Raw genomic sequence first — 23,497 nt, 5'->3', positions numbered from 1 at the left:
GCAGTTTGGTCCCAGGGGATAATAAATCCCATTAGAAGCCTATATGTTCCATCTTCCATATGGCTACTCTCTTTCCCGACTGCTTGGTTACTTCCAAACTCTCAGAGAAGAACCCACTGGAGTCAGTGGGACTACTTGGGTTTCAGCTGAGAGCAGCATTCAGTCTCTGTTGTTTACTGCCCCAGTTTGGACATGGGAGGCAGCCTGTAGAGAGGCAGCTGGCTTCTGTGCTCTTTCCCCACTGTGCCTAATTCTCACTCATTCCATTTTCAGCATAGCCTGGCCAGCCCAATTTTCAAACTAGGTAGGAATGCCACTGGTAAATAAGGTCTGGCTGAGGTACCTGGGACAAGAAGACTCTACTCACATCTGTACCAAGTAACTCCCAAATTCAGCTGTACTAAACACTGGGGCTTTAGCTCAGCCCCGTGCTTAAGTTCTTTCTTGAAGCAGGGCCATAGGGATGGGGCAAGTTATCATGATTGGGCTTGTTTAGCGCACAAGATATCTTCATCTCCGAGACTCTGTGTTGTTCCCTTACTGACCTTTGAACTTTGCCTGCCTTCTTTCCCCCAGTTTTATCTCAGCCCTTTCAAAATGTATCAGCTTCTTAAAAAAGAAAATGGAGAGGGGGAACAAGTCATAAATAATGTAATATACTTTTAATATACTCTTAGCATACTAGGTTTTTATGAGGAAATGAAAGGATGAAAGCGTTTTTGAGTAGAAGGGGAAAAATGGGATCATTAACATTAAATAAATATGTATCTTTAAAACAACTTCAGACTTATAAAAACACAAAAAAATACATCTGTGTAATGTATAGTAAGTCATAGTTTCCCTTATTAAAGCACAAGACAGAAGCAACTGTACGGCAGTATGTTCCTTAAGAGGGTGCTATGAGTCTCACACTGATGAGGGGTTGCTAAGTAGGCTCTTTTACATTGATTACTAATGTAAACAGGGATACAAAGAAATCCCTCATATGGCCAGTGCTCTCCCAAAAACAGAGCTTGCTCTGTAGTATTAATTTAGATAGAATATATGGGCTAAAGGTGTTAACATGACCCAGTCATTGTCCACATTAAACCGTGGTAAACAAGGTTTGGGGTTTGGTATACAGAGACCTTAGCCTGCTTAGTATCAAGGCAAACACATCATTTAAAAAAACAACACCACCTTTTATTAAAGATACAGAAAAGAAAAAACAGTTAAAGCATTTGAAATGTAAAATACTAAATAAAGCTTTCATTTTAACAACACCCCATGTTCCCCTTAGCTGGAGGCATAGGTGCTGAAACTGGGGGTGCTACCGCACCCCCTGTCTTGAAGTGGTTTCCAGGGTTTACAGTTTGGTTCAATGGCTCTCAGCACCCCTACTATCCAACTTGTTCCAGCACCCCGGCTGGAGAAAGATTACAGAAGGAAAAAGCCCTTGTTTGACAGCCTTTTGGATGGTATTAAAAATGGTAACTGTCCTTCTGGAGGAAGAAAGAAGTTAGTTGATGAGGGCTGGAGCCGTTGATGTTGTTAAAGTCTGATCCAGTTTGCTAAGAAGACAAGACAAGACAAGACAAACATGCATAAAAGGAAGCAAAAAGAACAACACAGGTAGATACAGCTTCTGTCTGTTGTTGACTCTCACTTGCAACCTCACTACTCAAGAAACACAGGCACAGCACAAGGTCTTACCAGCCACTTTGAGACCTAGCAAGCTTACACCTGCATTGGGCTGTTAGGGCATTGTTTTTAGTTGCCTCTTTCTGGTCATAGACTGTTGCAAATATACAGTCTTGCCCAGCTCAACCAGGCTCTTATTAGACAGAAGGAAAAAGGAGAGGGATAGGAAAGGGAAGAAATAAAGTGGGGAAGGAGAAGAACACGTGGTGGGGCTGGAGGGAGGAGACAAAGTCTTACATCCCAGGTGGTGTTTGGGATTCAGTCAGAACTGGTGGAAGTAGTGGCGTCGTCTGACTCCCTCTCTCTGGCCCGGTTTGGTCGGGACATCTTTCAGGATCTGGATATCATAGGCCCAGGGAGATGGTGGGTGTGGTAAACATGATGATGAAGCTTGCTCCAGTAGCCCCTTTTTCCTTTCCAAAATCTTTCTGAAGAACCCAAAAGGAGTAATGAGTGGAATAAGGCATCCCCTCATTATTTTGTCAACCAATTAGGCCTAATAGCTGACAATACAAATTTTAGTTTATTAATTTTCAGTCCTCAGTTTCTCTTGTTTATCAGGTATGATCTCAACAGTTCTTGGGTTACATTAGTAGGCCTTTCTGTTTGTCATTTTCTCTCCCTTTCATATCTTTTCCCATCCACATTTGTTATTTTAGGTTATTGTGACATTTTATGAACTTTCATTTACTTTTAACAGTTGAGCTCATTGGGTAAATGTGTAGGTCCCGTTATTACAACAGCTCCCTGGCAACCCTAATTAGTATCCCTCCCCTTTGTGGAAGTGTGTCCAAGGGGATGCTTTTTTTTTCCTTTCAAGGTGGAAAATACGATACTGTGAAAAGAAAGAAAAACATGTTCGAGGCCTCAGCTGCTTTTTTGCTTGAACACGTGGCAGAGAAACGTTCAGGGTTCAATATTTTTGAATAAACCTTTTTAGCGATAGGGTTTAGGCACATTAGCTTTCATCCAGTCCCCAAGCTACACACTGGAAATTACTTTTTTTTTAGTGAGTAGGAAAATCAAAGCCCCCCTTAAAATGGTGTATAATTTTTATAGAGGGAGAAATCAAAGTATATAATAAACTAGTCATTAATATATGGGTTTCTTAGGCCACCTCTTTAGAGAATACTACACAGACCTGGCAGAAATTTTTTCAAATTGAAAAGCGGCCTGTTTTTCATATGGAAAATTTTCAGAAAAATGTGTTCTTTCATTGAAACAGGAAGATGACAATGTAAGCTGTTCTGTTTTTTTGCAATTTCAGTTCATTTTTTCCCTATTTTTACCTTTGCGTCTGCTTTTTCTTGCCCTCCCTCCTTTTCCTTTTTCCATTCTGCTTCCGGTGGGGGGGGGGGGGGGTGAGGGGGGAAGGGAGGCAAAGAATTTTTTTGTTTGGTTGCTTTTTTGCTTTTCCATTTTCAAAATAAAAAATTGTATATAAACACTTCATGAAAGATTTTGAATAACCAAAAAACCCATTCCTTTTTTAAACCTGCGGAAGGAAAATGACTTAAACATTTCTCTTCACCCATAGAGTGACCACCTATCCCAAAGGGGGTGGGGGACCCTCCACATGCATGCCCCGGGGATTGGGGACACAGGCTGGGGGATGCTCTCAGGCACCCTGGGCCCCGGTCCAGGGCTCCCCACGGTGACCCAGGCTCCCTGGGTACAGCTTACCATGGTCTGGCTCCATCTTCTGGCCTCGAAAGGGAGTGGGGCCTTGGGAGGAAGAAGAGGAGCAGGGGTGAGAGTTTAGGGGAAGAGGAGGAGTGGGGGCGGGGCTTTTGAAAAGGTGGTCACCCCACCCACCCCATGCTTTTTTACCTGCTCCAGTGCTGTAATATCCTCATTCTTCTGCATTTGGTAGCAGGCACGGACATTAAGCTGTTCTGCAGGAGGTGATGTTTTTCTGGATGTATCAGTACAGACATAATTTTGATTTATTATATTAACAAAACATGCAGATCCTGTTTCAAAAAGACCTGCAGCAACAGCTGTGCCTGCCTTCTCTTTTTTTCTCCCCTCCTACTTCTGCTTATCCTTTTTCATTATGCAGAATGAGAGTTTCCCTCTCACCCATTGCACACCCCCTTTCCACCCTATCTGCCACCTACATGCCCCCTATGTGAAGCACAAGGCAGCCAGACCTGAGACTGAGGACCTGGCCCTATATTCTTAGGAAAATCTGGAGAAAATAAGGGCATGATAACACTGAGAAGATCCAAGGATACTTTAAACTAATCCTCTATAAACATCTTTCCACACAATTCTGTCAATGTACCTAATTCCTGATCTGCAATTAGGTGTGTCCGAAATCAGGTTGGATTTGTTCTTAAACCAAACCTGTGAATAATTAGTCCATGTCCACAAGCCAATGATATTGGCTGAGCACTACCAAACTCATTTCATCTGTGACAAAATCCAAACTAGAACCGAGGCTATCACCTAGTTCTGTATGAATATACTGAAGAAATCTTTGTCCAGGGCAGTTTAACTTTTTTTGTTTTAGTTCAATAAATGTCTCCTTCCAACATACGGTAGGTTTGCAAACAGTGACATGTTTTGATGCCAGCAATGAGTAATCTGGTATGCAGTTTGGCTCCCCCCCGCCCCATTAACAAATAAACTTTAAAAAAAGTCAATTGGAGCACTGTATGGAGTTAGTTTTATGATTTCTTTGTCAACCAGCTGTTTGTTTTTCTTGGGATGGAGAGCCTATATCCCGTGCTATTTTGTGGTGTTTCAGGCGGCTTGTTATCCACTGGAACAAATGCAGTCTGTCCAAGTACATTTTCCTGGACATTTTTGAAATTTTTGGAAAGTTAGAAAAAAGACAGACTTTAATAAACTCAGTATTTGTTGCTTTGTGCCTCCTCTGGGATTTATTTCCTTTGTAGCCAATTTGTATTCACTCTATGCAAGATGCTTAGGGACATTTTGTCATTCAATATTGCATAATGCTGTGTTTCTTCTTCCTGGAGATAGTGACCGGCAGGTGACTGTGCTGTGGTGTTCCCTACTGGGGGAGAAAGGTATCATATTATGGCTAGAACTCGGGGAATACACATTGTAGAAGATGAGGATTGGAATACTAGGGGGAAAGGGGGCATGTTTGATATGTCTGTATAAAACCGACAAAAGAAGGCACGTTTCTGTTCTAATTTGAATGCTAGAACATTAAGGAACCTGCACCCTGAATCTAGTCCTGATTGTCCTGAGTGGGGAGAGAGATGTCCAAGCATTGGCCAGGAACCTGGAGATCAAATGGATCTAGCATTAAATGATGATTGCAGTTATATTTAAGCAGACCCTCACAATCAAATACTATTTAATGTATAAATAACTATTTATATTTCTTTTTGTCTTTATTTCCCTGGGAGCTGCTCTCTGTGTCCATTTCAGAGTCCTCAGGATTCCTTCTCCTTCAATTTTTTCCTCTGCTCTATCAGTCCCATGCACACACATACATGAAACTGAAAGGTCATAAATTTCAAAGCAGGGTACATTGGTTTTCCAATGAGCTGTGAATCTCAAACAGATTTTTCTGCAGATTTTTCTGATTTTTCTTCATTCTCCTTCATCTTCAGAGTAAGTGTGGCAATTCTCAGGCCAAAGTGGAGAGAGATGGGAGTCAGAAAGATCTTGATAAGAAAAGCTGGTTGCAATCTTAACTACAGAGAGGTTAGCGCCTCTCCATAATAAGAGACTGGACAAAAGCCTTAGAGCCAACCAACTGCTGACTTTGAAAAAGCTCATATCTGGATAGAGAACTTTGAAGCTCATGCCCCTCACTGTTTATGATTTGTTTGTCTGCTAAACACAAAGCACTGTGTTCACTTGTTAAAAGGAGCTTTGACATAGAAGGCTAGAGGGCGGAGGCCTCTCCTAGGATTATCTAACGTAAGAAATGTATCAAACAGAAAATGATGGCACGGAGGTTATACAAGGTAGAAAATCTATCCCAGCCGTTTAGAAAATGTGGTTCAAAAGTTTTACTTTTGCATGAATGGCCTGAAATATTTTCACCTGCAATTGCAAATATAATGTGTATTGACCCTAGACAGCTTCGCAAGGATTATTTGTCTGTCATCAACGTAGAATAAAACTTTGGAACTGAATATATATAACAGAAAACATCTGTTTTGGCATCTTGCAATTGCAACATACAGCAGTGGGAAAGTGTGCTTGTCGAACTAGTGTTTCCCAGGTAAATGGGTCCTCACAGACCAACATTTTTTGGGGAAATCTTTGGCTTTAATGGCTACAATAGCCTTGTAAGTTCATCTTTTCTATTTTTCTCAATCATCTGTTTAATTGTTTGTAGGAAATAGAAATCTGCCAGAAACACACTACTAGTACTAGTAAATGTATATGGGAACAATATGCACCCTCATATGCACTCAGAGTAAAATGCCAGTCCCAAGCAATATGAAATGCAAGGCTAGATTCTTCAGGGACTAAAAACAATGTCTTTCCACACACAGGCAGCTACTTCAAATTTAATACAGATTGGTTGGAAAAGCCAAAAGCTACTGCCATCTGATGCTTATTTAGTAGCCAAAATGAGTGATTAGTCCTATTTCTAGTGTAGAGATGTCCATAGCTCAGCTGCAACTTGATTCCAAGCTTTCAACTGGCATAGAGATTGATCTATCCCCTCCCCATTAGAGGCTGTCCCTACAAGTAATTTGAGCCACATTGCTGGACCAGCGGTGGGGAAGATTACACTACTGCTGCCCTTTCTTGTCTGTCAGGGGGATAAACAAAGAACTTCATCCTTCAAGGTTGACATTGTGGCACCTTGGACCAGAATTAACCATTAAAACAAAAGAAAAATCCACTGTCCAAAACCCCCAAACCAACATTGCTTAAACTGGTGTTACTGTGGATGTGATATCACTTGTTTGGAAGAATAGACTAGTAAACCACCACCATTCAACTGTATGAATTTCTCACTGAGTTGTCAAAGAAATAATCGTAGTGGAGTAGAAGTTCATCTTATGTAAAAGGAAAGGTAAGCAAGCATAAGGCCTCAACCTTTTTCCACTGAAGTCAGTGGCTGAATTTCCACTAGTTTAGGTAGGAGCATGAGGTCTGTAGCTTAAGTCAACTTAATGAAAGAGGAGGTATCCTATGTCCAATCTGTATCAAAACATCTTGACATAGCTTTGAGATGGATAGAATCAGAGGTAATAAGTAGGGAGGGGCACGTGTGCCTTCCCAGAGTTGCTGCTTGGCTTATACTGAGCATACTCTCACTAATTAAGCATGCTCAGTAACATCTGTTGAAGCTGCTGACGTCACTCTTCCCCCCACTATCGGCAGGTATGGGTCTGTCTCTGAATCAGTGTATTCTGCGAGCAGAAGGAAAGCAGCTGTAAGGTACTGCGTTAAGGAGATGCACTAATACTAAGACATAAGTGCTGGAGCAATAAGTAAGAACCTGATCCAAAGCCTATTTAAGTGACTGGAAAGACTCTCATTGGCTTCAGTGGGTTTTGGATCAGATTTTCTCTGCACAATGTCTCTGTTGTTAGAGCTTCTGCTGTTGTTCCACCTCCTCAGCACATAGTGACTATCAACTGATTCACTCTGATACATATTTCCTTTAAATAAATGTGTCATATTTAGGTCAGTCTATTCTCACAGCTTCTTTAGATATGGTCTATTCCTCCTAGTGTTATTAATAGTTAACTGCAAACTCCTGTTGGCATATTAGGAGCTGATTGTTGTATCCATCATTAGAAAGTTAATTTTCCGTGGATTTGATCTATAACTTCTACTACAGTAATTTGGGGATTTTCAATATAACTGTTCCTTGGATGGCCACCTCTGCTGATGTGCTCAATAATCCCTTCATGTACAGTACTTGTTTTCAGAAAGAATCCCAGACTTTTACAGTGGCGAATGTTCCAACTTGCTAATGACAGATTAGAAGGTTTATTCTAGTTAATAACAACAAAGCTGCCCTCCAAAGGATGTGAGATGTTTGTTTAATGATTACACAGACTTGCAAATCAAAGCTGCAGTTTGTGTTCAAGCAAGGATCTCAGTCTTTGCTTTCCATGCTGGGTTTCAGAGAGCAAGCGCTTTGCTTTGTTAGCTGATGATGAATGCCCTCTGCACAAAGGTAGAATGTTGGAAGGATGCCAAAAAACATTTGGGAAAAAAGTTTGGTTTAAAAATTTTTCTTATTGTCTTTTGACAATAAATGATTTCTTGGAACGTGTCCAAGACATCACACAGTAATGCTGGGGAGGAAGCAGAGGGGAAAATATCACTTTTTGGGTTATGTGGGTTCATTCATCTTGTTCGTGCACCAGGACAAACTGGACATGCCTAAAGGGGCTGGAAAACAGGCCCCTTGAAAGGCTACAATGGTGGGTGATAGACATTTATGCCTTCAATTTAATGAGATTGTGGACAATTTTCCATGCTGTGGTAAGAGATTTCAGACAGCGGGTGAGATCATGAGCTGGAGTACATTGGCATCGCTTTACTGAGGTCAAGGCAGCTACATCGATTTATCCCTGCTGAGGATCTGGTCCAGGGAATAGGCCCGATTACACTGTGTGATTTGAGTAATTACACTGGGGGATTAGCTAATTATACATTGGTCTATGTCTACACTGCAATTAAATACCTGAGGCTCGCCCACGTCAGCTGACTTGCGTTCTGGGGGCTGTAAAACATGCTGTGTAGACATTTGGGCTCAGGCCCAAGCTCTGGGACCCCACAAGAGGGGAGGGCCACAGAGTCCAGGCTCCAGCCCAAGCATCTACACCACCATTTTACAGCCCCGTGAGTCTGAGTCAGCTGACACGGGCCAGCCACAGCTGCAGGACAGACATTCCCCAAAATTCACCCTCTCCTGTGATTTTGGTTTTATGAACAAAAAGGGCAAATCTAAAACAATAGCAACTCCACCCTAAGCCTTTTCCCTTGGCTGGGCTGCTTCGAGCATTCCTTTGATTTGGATATACCTGTGCCAGACCCTAACGCTCTTTCTTTGCTTGAGGATTACCCCTTCCTCTTACATTTACTCAGGGTGGAGACTAATGAGCCACCCCTTGCACTGAGTGGGTCAGCTGCTATTACCTTTCAGCTCCCTACAGAGCTCTAGCACTTGCTAACAAGTTGAGGCATCAGTAGAGCCCTGCCACCCAGTTACAAGTGCCTGGTGGTCCTTCTTTTAAAATATACTATTATAAATGAGAAACCACCTGTTCCTCCCACCTCCAGCTTGCAAGCTGGTGTCTTAATTTAAATGTGAGGAAAACCTCACTGCAGATTGTTTTGTTGGGGGAGGGAGAGAGGCAGACAGACAATTTACTCCTTCTATCGGATGATTCTTCGTGGTTTCAAATTCCTTTTAGGCATGAGTCATACGTCTAAATATTCAAGGTCCCCCGTGACCATCTCTAGGCTAAGCCTATGAGCCTCTTCTCTGTATTTACCCTTCCTGAGCCTTCTGCTGCTTTTTGATAGCTCAGGCGCTTTCCTCCCAAACTCAATCTCGTCCCTAGGCTTTTATAAGTCTGGACTCTAGCTTTGCCAGGTTGGGACAGCTCATTTTAATCTCATAAAAATGGGTCGGCTTTTCTTACACGGATTTTTTTAAACACTGAAGCTACCCAACCATGGCTGAGTGCTTTGAGTAGCAGCTGAAATGCTGCTGGGCTTAAGAGCCAGTCTGACTCTTCTAACCAGCCAGGAGGCATAGCCAATCAGGCAGCCTACTGCAGACCAGTTGCACTTGTTAGGTTGCCATGAATATACATGATTGTGATATAAGAAAAGTCTATAGAAGGAATAAGGAGAATTCACACTAGAACTTCTGTAATCCAGGCAAATAAATAATCAGTCCAGAGCTTCGGGCTGAGTCTGCTCTCTGCTGCTCTTATACTGCTATACCTCTATTTACTTCAGTGGAGTTACTTCTGATTTAGGCCCCAGTTCAGCAAAGCAACTTAAGCTTGTGCTTATCATTAAACAAGTGCTGAATTTCATCTCTGTTCAACAAAGTACTTGAGCACATGCTTCAAGAGTTATACAGGAGGTCAGACTAGATGGTCATAATGGTCCATTATGATTTCTGAATCTATGGAAGGGCTTCATTTGGAAAAGATGAGCCTTCAGAAGCTGGCCAAATCCAAAGTAGTTTTCTGTCCTTCAAAGGAAAGGTATGCTTCTGACTTCCACTTAATCACCTCCAAGATGTAATTCACAATATAGTAAGATCATGGTTCTGTTAGACACTGATCATTCAACTAGAGGGACATCAGTGGATCTGTGTAACTTTTCAAGAAAACAGATAATTTATCAAAAGCTCCTCCCCCCCAAATTTGAATATGCCCACAACATGTCCGAAGTTGATTTCCCCCTCCCTGCTCCCTATTTTCCATGATTTTCACTGGCAGCTTGATAGTGGAATGTGTTCCAAGGACAACTTTTGAAACATAACATAAAATGTTAAATGTTAACGGGGGGGAAGAGGAAGGTGACTGAGCCAAAAAGGATGTGGAAATAGCCAGATCACGCGTTGTCCCAGAAAAAGTGAACTAGTTAACGTACCCTGTCTCTGCTCCATACACAATACAGCAAGCAGGGTTCCTCGTTTACTCACAAAAAAAGAACGAGCCAACTAGAGTGGAAATACTCACAATCACATAGACAATGATACTGAATGTGTGCAACAGCACACTTCCCTATCAATAGGGTCAACAAGGACATGACACAGATATACTTCTATTACCTTAGATTAAAATTCTACGAATGAAAATTACCTCATGTTTTTTAGTGGGGATTTTTCTTTTGGTAGTATCTAATTGTTTTTAGTATGTATTCATTTATAAGGTACCTATGGGTAAATTTGGCCCTCAGATTTGTATGCACAACCCACACTGAAGTCACGGGGAACTGTGTACATGTATCTAATGGCAGAAATTGGCCCTTAAACATTTTGATACTTGGGAAAATTATCTCATAATGCAAAACACTAACTGACAAAGTCATGTGGGAAACAGTGTAATGTAAATGCTGATTTAGATCGTGAGCTGTTTGGGGTAGGGACTGTCTTTTTGTTCTGTGTTTGTACAGCAACTAGCACAGAGGGACCTTGGTCCATGACTAGGGCTCCTAGGTGCTATGGCAATACACATAATAGTAAATAATAAAGCTAGACATACCAGGCCTGATCCAAAGCCCAGTGAAGTCAATGGGAATTAGGACTTCACCAGGAAAAAATATTCATAAGCATTTTTATGAATTCTTTAGTGCCACAACCATCTTTGAAATAGATGTTGGTTTAGGTTTAAACTAAGGTTTGGCCTTCCCTACCTCAGAAAACTTTGAGAGATTTTGAGTATGAACTGGGATGGTGGGGAGGGAAGGGGTACAATGGGGCCCAGTCAGGACCACTCTTTCCTCCAGGACAATTCCCCCAACCAAAAACTGTGCAGTGGAGACCCCTGACATTGGAGGCACTAGGACCCAAGTGGTGTCTCCCCACCCTTGCGGACTCAGGAGAAAGCTGCAGAGAGGAGCCAGCCAGAGACTCCAGCTGGTAGGAGCAGAAGCAGCCAAACCAGGGATCTTTGGATATACAGAGAACTTTCTACAGTTCTGACTGGACTTTCTATGTCCTGTGCTGATTGGCTGGCTGTTTGCTCCAACCTTTCCCTTCCCTCGGTCTCTTCCCCTCTGCTTCATGCCACACCTGCCCCTCTTCACCTCTTCTTCCCTGCTTCCTTCATCCCCCTTCCCTTCCCTTCTCTTTCCATTTAGCTGATTCCCTCCTAACTAAACCGTTTCCCAGAAATATATCATGGGACTAATCTGCCGTTTGCTGCCATCATATTGTTCACTCTGTTTGTGTGTTCTACCCCTCCCCCCACTCTTGTATATTTAGATTGTATGCTTTTGGGGGCAGGGACCATCTACTACTGCTTGTACAGTGCCTAGCACTCTGGGGCCCAGCTCTTGGTTGGCCCTCGGGCACAACTGTAATAAACATGGGTATTAATAATATGGGGAGATCTGTCCAGTCATTTGGTTATTCTGCCTGCCCCAAGCAGCCATTTTCTCTCACTTGTGGAAGCTGTGTCCCTGAGAGCAAAACTATGGGAGCAAAGTTGCTGGGAGCAAAGTGCACGTCATTGGGGCTGTCACTCCTAAACTGCACCCTCTGGGACATACATGCAGGGGAATCTGACTCCTATATTGCTGCTTCAGGGACGTTCCAAGTGGCAGGGAAGTTCAGCTTAAGCACAGCTATGAAGTTCAAGGTATCCATGTAAATATGTAAAAATGCTGTTACTGCTCTAATAGGAAATTTAAAAACACAAGATGTTCAGTTAATGCTAGAGATCTTAAAGAGCTATTTTGCCATCATTTTGGTATTGCTACAGCTGTAATGCAAGAAATACAGTAACCAGACCTGATGAAGAGCTATTCTCAGTTGCTGAATTTTTTGGTTGCCAAATTTCATGTAGATTTACATTGCCTTTTGGCAAAGGCTGAGATCTGAAATGCCATTTCCCCATGGCAGGCAAATCCAAATTCCCCTCCCCACAAACATTTCCAAAGCCATGGGTTGTTTAGGTAGCAACTTCTATGTATCTTAGGAACTGTAATTTGTTCGGTCTGTCCATCTCTGTTCTGTACCATGGAGAGGGTAATACATCCTGTCAAGCTGTCCTGCCATGCCACCAGAGCCTAGGTACAACCTCAGGGCAGACTGTTAGGAAACAGGGCACAAACCCCAAATTGGGTGTGACTTCTATACTTAGGTTTCACCAACCAATCATCAAATATAAATGCCTCACACACTATAACAGCCTTAACATGGAGTCACAGACAGTCCCCATATGGGTACTCCAATCTGTCTTGCCACTGAGGCAAGCGTGCCTTTGTGATAGATGGTCCCTTATACCAAAGATCTCAGCAGTGTTGAGGTTACTTCCAGTCCCAAAGGACTAGTCACTTACCAGAGGCCAACTGCACCTTAGATTTCAAACCAAAGACAACACTTGTAGCCAATCCTATAATAAACTATCTAAAGATTTATTTTATAGGAAAAGGAAATGAGTTATTTACAAAGCTAAAGGTAGACGTATATACACAGAAAGGAGTTCCAGTTTTAAGTTTCAAAAAGTAGTAGAAGCTTCTATGATAAGCAAGCTCTATATGTCCATTAGGGCTAACCCAGGCTAAGCACTGGGAATCATTTGATTATGCTCAGTAATCCTTGCCTTTCTGATGTTCCACATAATTCATCTGGTGTTGATGGGCCTTCTTTGTCTGGCAGCACATAACGAGTATTCCACATTCGTTAATGCTTCTTTTATGTCTGGTGATTTACATAGTTACAGAGGCTTACAATGCAAATGCTCAAATATTCCCTTGCAAGATGGGATACAGATGTAAGCGAGATTAATGCAGGCAGTAATTTACAAGCATTCGGTAAAAGCCTAAACACTAAGTACATTTTTTTAACTCTAATACCTATTTTACCAATACTAACACACAGGTGAACCAGACTGATTGCAGCTGTGTGTTTGTCAGTATCCAAATGAGGCCTGGGGAACCTTGGCATAAACTAGCACCTGGTTTTCTGCCACCAGACACCCCTTCAAAAGCAGTGAATTTTCACAAGCTGGAGAGGACATATAGTCTTATTTTTATATATATAAAATTGCTCCTTTTCAATCAAATGTAAGACACGCCAAAACAAACACGTTAAGTGTTATGGATTATAGGCATTATTTTATTTAGGCGTCTCCTCTTTTTGTTCCATCCAGGGTGAGGTATGGATCTCTTACATTTCCTTAATAGACTCCATACATAGGGTGTTTACAGGCTATTAAGCAACTCTAAAGACATACATCTGTGTAGCGCAAACCCTGGCGAAAGGATGCTTAGTGGGCAGGGGTTGAGTTTGTAGTTCCTTGTGAATTGTACAGATTATGGGGCTGTTTTTTACTGAACTCACTCAATTCCATGTTATGCACTGGAGGAAAAAAATAGACACAGCTGGAGCTGGGTGCACTGTACAAAATGTAACGGTGGAGATTTTGTTATCTGGATACATCTTGTAAACACGTCACACAGCTCTCACTCCTGCCTACAGTTCCAGTTATTGCCAGCGTTAATAGAGGGACATAAATAATTTCCCCTTGTTTACACTAAGCTTGAGACAGAGCATCTGTTGTACTTTAGATTATGTCAGCGCTGTGTTGAGATGAGGTCCCCCTCCAAGCATCTCTCAGCAGACATTGAGAACTGTGATGTATTTCTTTTTATAAACAGCCCCAGCTTCCAGAGGCTAGTGAATGTCTTACTAGAATCACGGGCTTTTCAATGATTGCTGTAAAGGACCTCTCATTTGTTTAATGCAGCAGCCCTTCCTACTCTTGCCCAAGAGCATCTTGTGGGCTGGAACCTACCAGGGGATTTCCTAATTGGGAGCGTCCCTTCAAGAAGGCCTTGGTGTCCTCCACAATGGATGGATCAAGCAGAGGCAGCTCTCAGCAGTGGAAGGAGGATGGGGCTGACTAGCCAAGCGTTTCCTGCTCCCAAACTCCATAAAGCCAGGATTTTAGGGCTATGTGCCTCTCCCCACAGCAAGTAGTGTTATGGGCAGTGCCTTCAGAGCCGTGGAGGCCCTAGTGATGTCAGCAGTTTCAAACTCTGAGAGCTGTTTTGTAGGATGGTCCTGGAGTCTCCAGGAATTATAGATTCATCTTTAATTAAAGATAATGTCATGTGATGAAACCTCCAGGAATTCGTCCAACCAAAGTTGGTAACTCTGAGTCAGGGGTAGGTGATGGGAAGGGTAGAGTGGCACCTTCACAGCCTCAGAACTCAATGACATAAATATTGTCCTGCCAGGAGTGCAGGGGATTGGACTAGATGACCTCTCGAGGTCCCTTCCAGCTCTATGATTAAGATATTAGACATGCACATTCTTAAGGGCTAGTTCTGAAGTCACACTGGCTTTTCATTGACTTCAGTGGGATTACTCCTGATGTACACCATTGTAATATCAGAATCAAATCCTTAGATGCTCCAACTACCCCATCACATTAACTGGAAGTAAATCCTAACGTTTGTTATGCTGTTCACAAACAAAAACACAGAGATCCTTTAGGAATCATAGCTTTGTAACATTGGTGCTAGGAAACCATGGACCCCTCACCTGGAGGGAAAAGGAAAGATAGCAGCAGAGTGGCTGAGGCTTTGCTGGTAGAACTGGGTGGGAAATTGATTTCTTGTGCCATGAAAATACTGATACATTGAAAAAATCCTGAACTGGGATGAATAGTAAAAACTTCATTTTTTGCTCACCAAAAATTCCAATTTTTTTTTGTTTTGAATCAGTCAAAACATTTTTGCTTTGACTCATTTTTGAAGAGTTTCATTTTGATTTTGACCATCTTTAACCTTTTGTGAAGTTTAAATTTACTAACACTTTCAAACTAAAAATCACTGACTCAGAAAATACAGAAATTTTGTTTTGAAAATTTTGAAACAAGGCATTTCCCCCATTCTGACACCCTCCCCCTGTCCCTCTCCTTCCCCCCAAAGAATTTTTTTAGTCTGAAGATTTATTCACTGCAACTGGCCCTGTTTTGTGAACAGTTTTGGTTTTGACCAAATCAGTATTTTTGGCGAAACAAAAAAACCCAAAAAACAGTTTGTCCAAAAAATCATGACCAGCTGTGGTTGGCAGGTGTTTCCACAACAGGAAAGGGCCGCTTAAGCATCACTGCAGCTTTGGGGGAGGAGACAGGCGCAGAACAGCACATATCCTGCTTCCCCTTTAAAAGGAGGGGAGAAAGGAGCAGAGCTGTGGAACCACTGCGCTCCTTTTCTGAAGGGGAGTGAGAACAAGGAGCAGAACAGCCAAGGTGGAGAAGAGTTGTTGCGAGGCCAGGGGCTGGAGGACATTGAAATATAGCCCTAGCCGGCAGCTGCAGTGACACCTTTCCTTGATGCGCTCTTTATCTTGTTTACAGCAATTTTCATTACACTCAGCACTGACATGAAAAGATGCGTGGTAGAAATTTCCCAAGAAGCTGAGGATTTGTAAAGTTAACAGGGCCCCTTTTCACATCAATGTGTTTTACAGACAGAGGGCCAAATTCTCTGTGCTGCTACACCAGCTTTATGCTGCTGTAACTCCATTGAAACATGGTGTAACTACACGCAACCCTATTTTACACCCACCACAGGTGTGGGGTAGGGTGGCGGCTGATTGGTACCAGCAGCACTGCCCAATGGTGTGTTTTCGGACTGAAAGAGAGGGCAACAAAAATGATTAGGGGGCTGGAGCACATGATTTATGAGAGGCTGAGGGAACTGGGATTATTTAGTCTGCAGAAGAGAAGAGTGAGGGGGGATTTGATAGCTGCTTTCAACTACCTGAAAGGGGGTTCCAAAGAGGATGGATCTAGACTGTTCTCAGTGGTAGCAGGTGACAGAACGAGGAGTAATGATCTCAAGTTGCAGTGGGGGAGGTTTAGCTTGGATATTAGGAAAACCTTTTTCACTAGGAGGGTGTGAAGCACTGGAATGGGTTACCGAGGGAAGTAGTGGAATCTCCTTCCTTAGACAGGTTTCAGAGTAGCAGCCGTGTTAGTCTGTATTTGCAAAAAGAAAAGGAGTACTTGTGGCACCTTAGAGACTAACCCATTTATTTGAGCATAAGCTTTCGTGAGCTACAGCTCACTTCATCGGATGCATCGGAAAGCTTATGCTCAAATAAATGGGTTAGTCTCTAAGGTGCCACAAGTACTCCTTTTCTCCTTCCTTAGAGGTTTTTAAGGTCAGGCTTGACAAAGCCCTGGCTGGGATGATTTAATTGGGGATTGGTCCTGCTTTGAGCAGGGGGTTGGGCTAGATGACCTCCTGAGGTCCCTTCCAACCCTGATATTCTATGATTCTATGAATGTACCCAAACTGAAGTCACACAGGGAAGATGAGTTAGGAAGGCAGAATACAAGTGCCTGAGTTTGAATTTAGCCAGGCTACAAGGGCTACTATTTCTATATTAAGTATCTTCTGGTAACAAGGTAATTTCTTTTAAAAAGTGGGCTTTAGTGAGTATTCTGAATGTTAAATCCAACAGCAGTCTGTTGGTCTCTTAAATCTCACTCTGATTTGAAAACCAAATTCAAAAATGTTAACGACTCAGTAAAATGTGACACAGAGCATTCTGTAGACATTTTCAGGCAATGTTAGACACCTGACCACTTCATAAATCCTCTTTATGCATTTTATTCACGTAGCAACTTGCTTTGGGGCATCGTTAATCAAGCAGCTGGAATTCATGCAAGGTGGAATGGGAAAAGAGGTGAATTTAAAAAAGAAAAAAGGCTTATTCTAGAATAATAAAAGAACTCCTTTTATGTCTCCCAGAAGATGCCTCACAAACTGCCTTTGTGTCATCAGTGTTAAGATAATACAGATGGTTTTGTTTTCCAGATGTCAGTCCAGATGGTTTGTTTTTGCCAAATAGCTGGCAAGTTTCAGGTATGGGGTGAATGAGCCTTTCACAAATGTTTGCTTAGGTGGCCAGGAGTTTCAGGCAGTTACTTAAGTAACTGTGCAGGGGATGGAGGCTCTGTGAAATTTCTCCACCATTGGACATATTTGTGTCTCCTTAGGTCATGGTCCCCATGTCAGTCACATAGGCTTTTACTGCTGCCAGCTGTGCACATTCCACTGCAGGATGTATGGGGGCACCAGACCTGTGATAGAATATTGTCAAGAGGTTATCGCCTTGTGGGGCCAAGATGACTTGACCTCCCCAGAATTGATGGTAAGGGACAAAAGGAAGCCAGAGAATGCAGCAGTTCTGAAAATGCAGGTGCATTGGTATTTATTGTACCACAATTTTACACCCATTCTATTTTTAGTCCCAGATTCTATAAGATCTACATGCTCCATGTTTCTCAAGTGCCATTAGAGTCTTTTTCCTTCCAGGAACCCAAAGTTCAAGTTGTTAAAGGGAGGCAGGCCCAGTATGTGCCCAAATTCTCCCTTGGTCAATACTTTCCTTTCCAAGAGTCGGCCCTGCTCCTGGGCCCCATTCTAGCCTTCCTGGTTTACTGGCCAGTCTCCACCCACCCAGCTTTCACTAGGCCATTCTTCAGAAAACAACAACAGTATCCTTCTAGAAGCAGAAATCTCCCTCTATCCCCTTTGGAATGAGGTGGCTCTTCCTTATAGAGGCCCCAGACCACTCCCACCTGTCTGAGGGTATTTTGGTTGGGTTTCCCCTGCCCCCATGTGACAGTTCAGTCTAACTCTTAACCACTAGTGTCATGTTCACAACAAAACTAGCTGACTCTTATGGGAAATTACTATGGCTATAGTTAACTCATGCAATTAACTAAAAAAAATTAGTCACGATTAATTTTGCACTGTTAAACAATAGACTACAAATTGAAATTTATTAAATATTTTTAATGTTTTCAAATATAGTGATTTCTTTTACAACACAGAATACAAAGTGCACAGTGCTCACTTGATCTTATTATTTTTGATTACAAATATTTGCACTGTAAAATTGATAAACAAAAGAAATAGTATTTTTCAATTCACCTCATACAAGTACTGTAGTGCAATCTCTTTATCATGAAAGTGTAACTTACAAATGTAGATTTTTTTTTACATAACTGCACTCAAAACTTCAGCGCCTACAAGTCCACTCAGTCCTACTTCTTGTTTAGCCAATCGCTAAGACAAACAAGTTTGTTTACATTTATGGGAGATACTGCTGCCTGCTTCTTATTTACAATGTCACCTGAAAGTGAGAACAGGCGTTTGCATGGCACTTTTGTAGCTGGTATTGCAAGGTATTTACATGCCAGATATGCTAACCATTTGCACGCCCCTTCATGCTTCGGCCAGCATTCCAGAGGACATGCTTGCATGCGGATGATGCATAAAAAAAATAATGTGCTAATTAAATTTGTGACTGAACTCCTTGGGGGAGAATTGGTTGTCTCCTGCTCTGTTTTACCCCTCATTCTGCCATATATTTCATGTTGTAGCTGTCTCGGATGATGACCCAGCACATGTTTGTTTTAAGAACATTTTCACACCAGATTTGACAAAATGCAAAGAAGGTACCGATGTGAAATTTCTAAAAATAGTTAGAGGACTTGACCCAAGGTTTAAGAATCTGAAGTGCCTTCCAAAATCTGAGGGACAAGGTGTGTAACATGCTTTCAGAAGTCTTAAAAGAGCAACACTCTGATGCGGAAACTACAGAACCCAAACGACCCAGAAAAGAAAATCAACTTTCTGCTGGTGGCATCTGACTCAGATGATGAAAACGAACATGCCTCAGTCTGGTCTGGTTTGGATCATTATCAAGCAGAACCCATCATTAGAATGGACGTATAGCCTCTGGAATGGTGGTTGAAGCTTGAAGGGGCATATGAGTCTTTAGCGCATCAGGCACGTGAATAGCTTGCGACGCCAGCTACAACAGTGGCATGTGAATGCCAATTCTCACTTTCAGGTGACATTGTAAACAAGAAGCGGGTAACATTATCTCCTGCAAATTATAACCAAACTTGTTTGTCTGAGTGATTGGCTGAACAAGAAGTAGGACTGAGTGGACTTGTAGGCTCAAAAGTTTTACATTGTTCTATTTCTGAATGCAGTTTTTTTGTACATAATTCTACATTTGTAAGTTCAACTTTCATGACAAAGAGATTGCACAACAGTACTTGTATTACTGCGAACAGTAGAGAGGCTAACAGAGGGAGTTTGGCTGGGGAGAGCCCACTGAGGATTACATCTTGCCGGCTTCTCTGAGTAGTTACTGTAACTCCTGAGGAAGCTCGTAGAAGGAAGGTAATATGGATGGGGAGTGTTCAGCTGTTGTGACCTGAGCTGGATGTGCTATGTTTGTCTTTCTTCCACAGGACAGAAGCAACTTTGTCTGTACAAAGTGCAAGCTGGTCTCCATATTGGAAAAGAAAGTTCTAGATCTGGAGCAACAGGTATTGACCCTGCGTTGCATAAGAGAAACTGAAGATTTTCTGGACAGACGTCAGGATATGCTTCTATGGACACAACGTTCTGAAGATTCAGAGCAGGCTGCACTGCGGGGACAGGAGGACGGTGAAGAAATTTGGCAGCATGTGACCTCCAGAAGAAGAAAGGGGAGCGTCCATGTACCAGCAACGCAGATACAGGTAAGTAACCGTTTTCATGTTCTCTCCACAGGTACTAATGCAGAGGGTGGACTAGATGATACATCCGAGGGAAGGGAACAGAAGGAGACTCCACCAATTGGAAGGCATGAGATGCACTGTCCTAGGGTTAGTGGTTCCACGACCACCTCTCCCAAGAGAAGGAGGTGGGTGGTGGTGTTCGGGGACTCTCTCCTCAGGGGAACTGAGTCATCTACCTGCCGCCCCGACCGGGAAAACCGAGAAGTCTGCTGCTTGCTAGGATTCACAATGTGACGGAGAGACTGCCGAGACTCATCAAGCCCTCGGATCGCTACCCCTTCCTGCTTCTCCACATGGGCACCAATGATACTGCCAAGAATGACCTTGAGCAGATCGCAGACTATGTGGCTCTGGGAAGAAGGATAAAGGAGTTTGAGGTGCAAGTGGTATTCTCGTCCATCCTCCCCGTGGAAGGAAAAGGCCTGGGTAGAGACCGTCGAATCATGGAAGTCAACGAATGGCTACACAGGTGGTGTCGGAGAGAAGACTTTGGATTCTTTGACCATGGGATGGTGTTCCATGAAGGAGGAGTGCTGGGTAGAGACGGGCTCCACCTTACGAAGAGAGGGAAGAGCATCTTCGCAAGCAGGCTGGCTAACCTAGTGAGGAGGGCTTTAAACTAGGTTCACCGGGGGAAGGAGACCAAAGCCCTGAGGTAAGTGGGGAAGTGGGATACCGGGAGGAAGCACGAGCAGGAGCACGCGAGAGGGCAGGGCTCCTGCCTCATACTGAGAAAGAGGGTCGATCAGCGAGTTATCTCAAGTGCCTATACACAAATGCAAGAAGCCTGGGAAACAAACAGAGAGAACTGGAAGTCCTGGCACAGTCAAGGAATTATGATGTGATTGGAATAACAGAGACTTGGTGGGATAACTCACATGACTGGAGTACTGTCATGGATGGATATAAACTGTTCAGGAAGGACAGGCAGGGCAGAAAAGGTGGGGGAGTTGCATTGTATGTAAGGGAGCAGTATGACTGCTCAGAGCTCAAGTATGAAACTGCAGAAAAACCTGAGAGTCTCTGGATTAAGTTTAGAAGTGTGAGCAACAAGGCTGATGTCGTGGTGGGAGTCTGCTATAGACCACCGGACCAGGGGGATGAGGTGGACGAGGCTTTCTTCCAGCAACTCACGGAAGTTACTAGATCGCAGGCCCTGGTTCTCATGGGAGACTTCAATCACCCTGAGATCTGTTGGGAGAGCAATACGGCGGTGCACAGAAAATCCAGGAAGTTTTTGGAAAGTGTAGGCGACAATTTCCTAGTGCAAGTGCTGGAGGAACCAACTTGGGGCAGAGCTCTTCTTGACCTGCTGCTCACAAACTGGGAAGAATTAGTAGGGGAAGCTAAAGTGGATGGGAACCTGGGAGGCAGTGACCATGAGATGGTCGAGTTCAGGATCCTGACACAGGGAAGAAAGGAGAGCAGCAGAATATGGACCCTGGACTTCAGAAAAGCAGACTTTGAATCCCTCAGGGAACTGATGGGCAGGATCCCCTGGGAGAATAACATGAGGGGGAAAGGAGTCCAGGAGAGCTGGCTTTATTTTAAAGAATCCTTATTGAGGTTACAGGGACAAACCATCCCGATGTGTCGAAAGAATAGTAAATATGGCAGGTGACCAGCTTGGCTCCACAGTGAAATCCTTGCTGATCTTAAACACAAAAATGAAGCTTACAAGAAGTGGAAGATTGGATAGATGACCAGGGAAGAGTATAAAAATAGTGCTCGGGGATGGAGGAGTGAAATCAGGAAGGCCAAATCACACCTGGAGTTGCAGCTAGCAAGAGATGTTAAGAGTAACAAGAAGGGTTTCTTCAGGTATGTTAGCAACAAGAAGAAAGTCAAGGGAAGTGTGGGCCCCTTACTGAATGAGGGAGGCAACCTAGTGACAGAGGATGTGGAAAAAGCGAATGTACTCAATGCTTTTTTTGCCTCTGTCTTCACGAACAAGGTCAGCTCTCAGACTACTGCACTGGGCAGCACAGCATGGGGAGGAGGTGACCAGCCCTCTGTGGAGAAAGAAGTGGTTCGGGACTATTTAGAAAAGCTGGACGAGCACAAGTCCATGGGGCCGGATGCGCTGCATCCGAGAGTGCTAAAGGAGTTGGCGGATGTGACTGCAGAGCCATTGGCCATTATCTTTGAAAACTCATGGCGATCGGGGGAAGTCCCGGACGACTGGAAAAAGGCTAATGTAGTGCCCATCTTTAAAAAAGGGAAGAAGGAGGATCCTGGGAACTACAGGCCAGTCAGCCTCACCTCAGTCCCTGGAAAAACCATGGAGCAGGTCCTCAAGGAATCAATTCTGAAGCACTTAGAGGAGAGGAAAGTGATCAGGAACAGTCAGCATGGATTCACCAAGGGCAAGTCATGCCTGACTAATCTAACTGCCTTCTATGACAAGATAACTGGCTCTGTGGATGAGGGGAAAGCAGTGGACGTGTTGTTCCTTGACTTTAGCAAAGCTTTTGACACGGTCTCCCACAGTATTCTTGTCAGCAAGTTAAAGAAGTATGGGCTGGATGAATGGACTATAAGGTGGATAGAAAGTTGGCTAGATTGTCGGGCTCAACGGGTAGTGATCAATAGCTCCATGTCTAGTTGGCAGCCGGTGTCAAGTGGAGTTCCCCAAGGGTCGGTCCTCGGGCCTGTTTTGTTCAATATCTTCATAAATGATCTGGAGGATGGTATGGATTGCACCCTCAGGAAGTTTGCAGATGACACTTAACTGGGAGGAGAGGTAGATATGCTGGAGGGTAGGGTAGGATACAGAGGGACCTGGACAAATTAGAGGATTGGGCCAAAGGAAATCTGATGAGATTCAACAAGGACAAGTGCAGAGTCCTGCACTTAGGACGGAAGAATCCCATGCACTGCTACAGACTGGGGACCGAATGGCTCGGCAGCAGTTCTGCCGAAAAGGACCTAGGGGTTACAGTGGACGAGAAGCTGGATATAAGTCAACAGTGTGCCGTTGTTGCCAAGAAGGCCAATGGCATTTTGGGATGCAGAAGTAGGAGCATTGCCAGCAGATCGCGGGACGTGTTCGTTCCCCTCTATTCGACATTGGTGAGGCCTCATCTGGAGTACTGTGTCCAGTTTTGGGGCCCACACTACAAGAATGATGTGGAAAAATTGGAAAGAGTCCAGCAGAGGGCAACAAAAATGATTAGGGGACTGGAACACATGAGTTATGAGGAGAGGCTGAGGGAACTGGGATTGTTTAGTCTGCGGAAGAGAAGAATGAGGGGGGACTTATAGCTGCTTTCAACTACCTGAAAGGGGGTTCCAAAGAGGATAGCTCTAGACTGTTCTCAGTGGTTGCTGATGACAGAACAAGGAGTAATGGTCTCAAGTTGCAGTGGGGAAGGTTTAGGTTGGATATTAGGAAAAACTTTTTCACTAGGAGGGTGGTGAAACACTGGAATGCGTTACCTAGGGTTGTGGTGGAATGTCCTTCCTTAGAAGTTTTTAAGGTCAGGCTTGACAAAGCCCTGGCTGGGATGATTTAGTTTGGGTTTGGTCCTGCTTTGAGCAGGGGGTTGGATTAGATG

At 43.4% G+C, this 23,497-nt stretch overlaps 1 long non-coding RNA gene across 2 annotated transcripts in view; it reads right to left on the bottom strand.

Moving 5' to 3' along the window:
- Window positions 1–850: 850 nt before the first annotated feature.
- LOC125634008 (uncharacterized) overlaps window positions 851–23,497 on the bottom strand; it is a 75,331-nt gene continuing 52,684 nt past the window's right edge. For both annotated transcript variants that reach the window (XR_007355763.2, XR_012667457.1), the window contains exons 2-3: window positions 3,511–3,595; window positions 851–2,108 (exon numbers count right to left, since the gene is read on the bottom strand). This is a non-coding gene — a long non-coding RNA (uncharacterized LOC125634008). The remainder of the gene's footprint in view (window positions 2,109–3,510; window positions 3,596–23,497) is intronic.

The sequence above is a fragment of the Caretta caretta genome, chromosome 3, assembly GCF_965140235.1.
Source record: "Caretta caretta isolate rCarCar2 chromosome 3, rCarCar1.hap1, whole genome shotgun sequence".
Lineage (NCBI taxonomy): Eukaryota > Metazoa > Chordata > Testudines > Cheloniidae > Caretta > Caretta caretta.
This window is presented reverse-complemented; position numbering and strand designations above follow the sequence as displayed.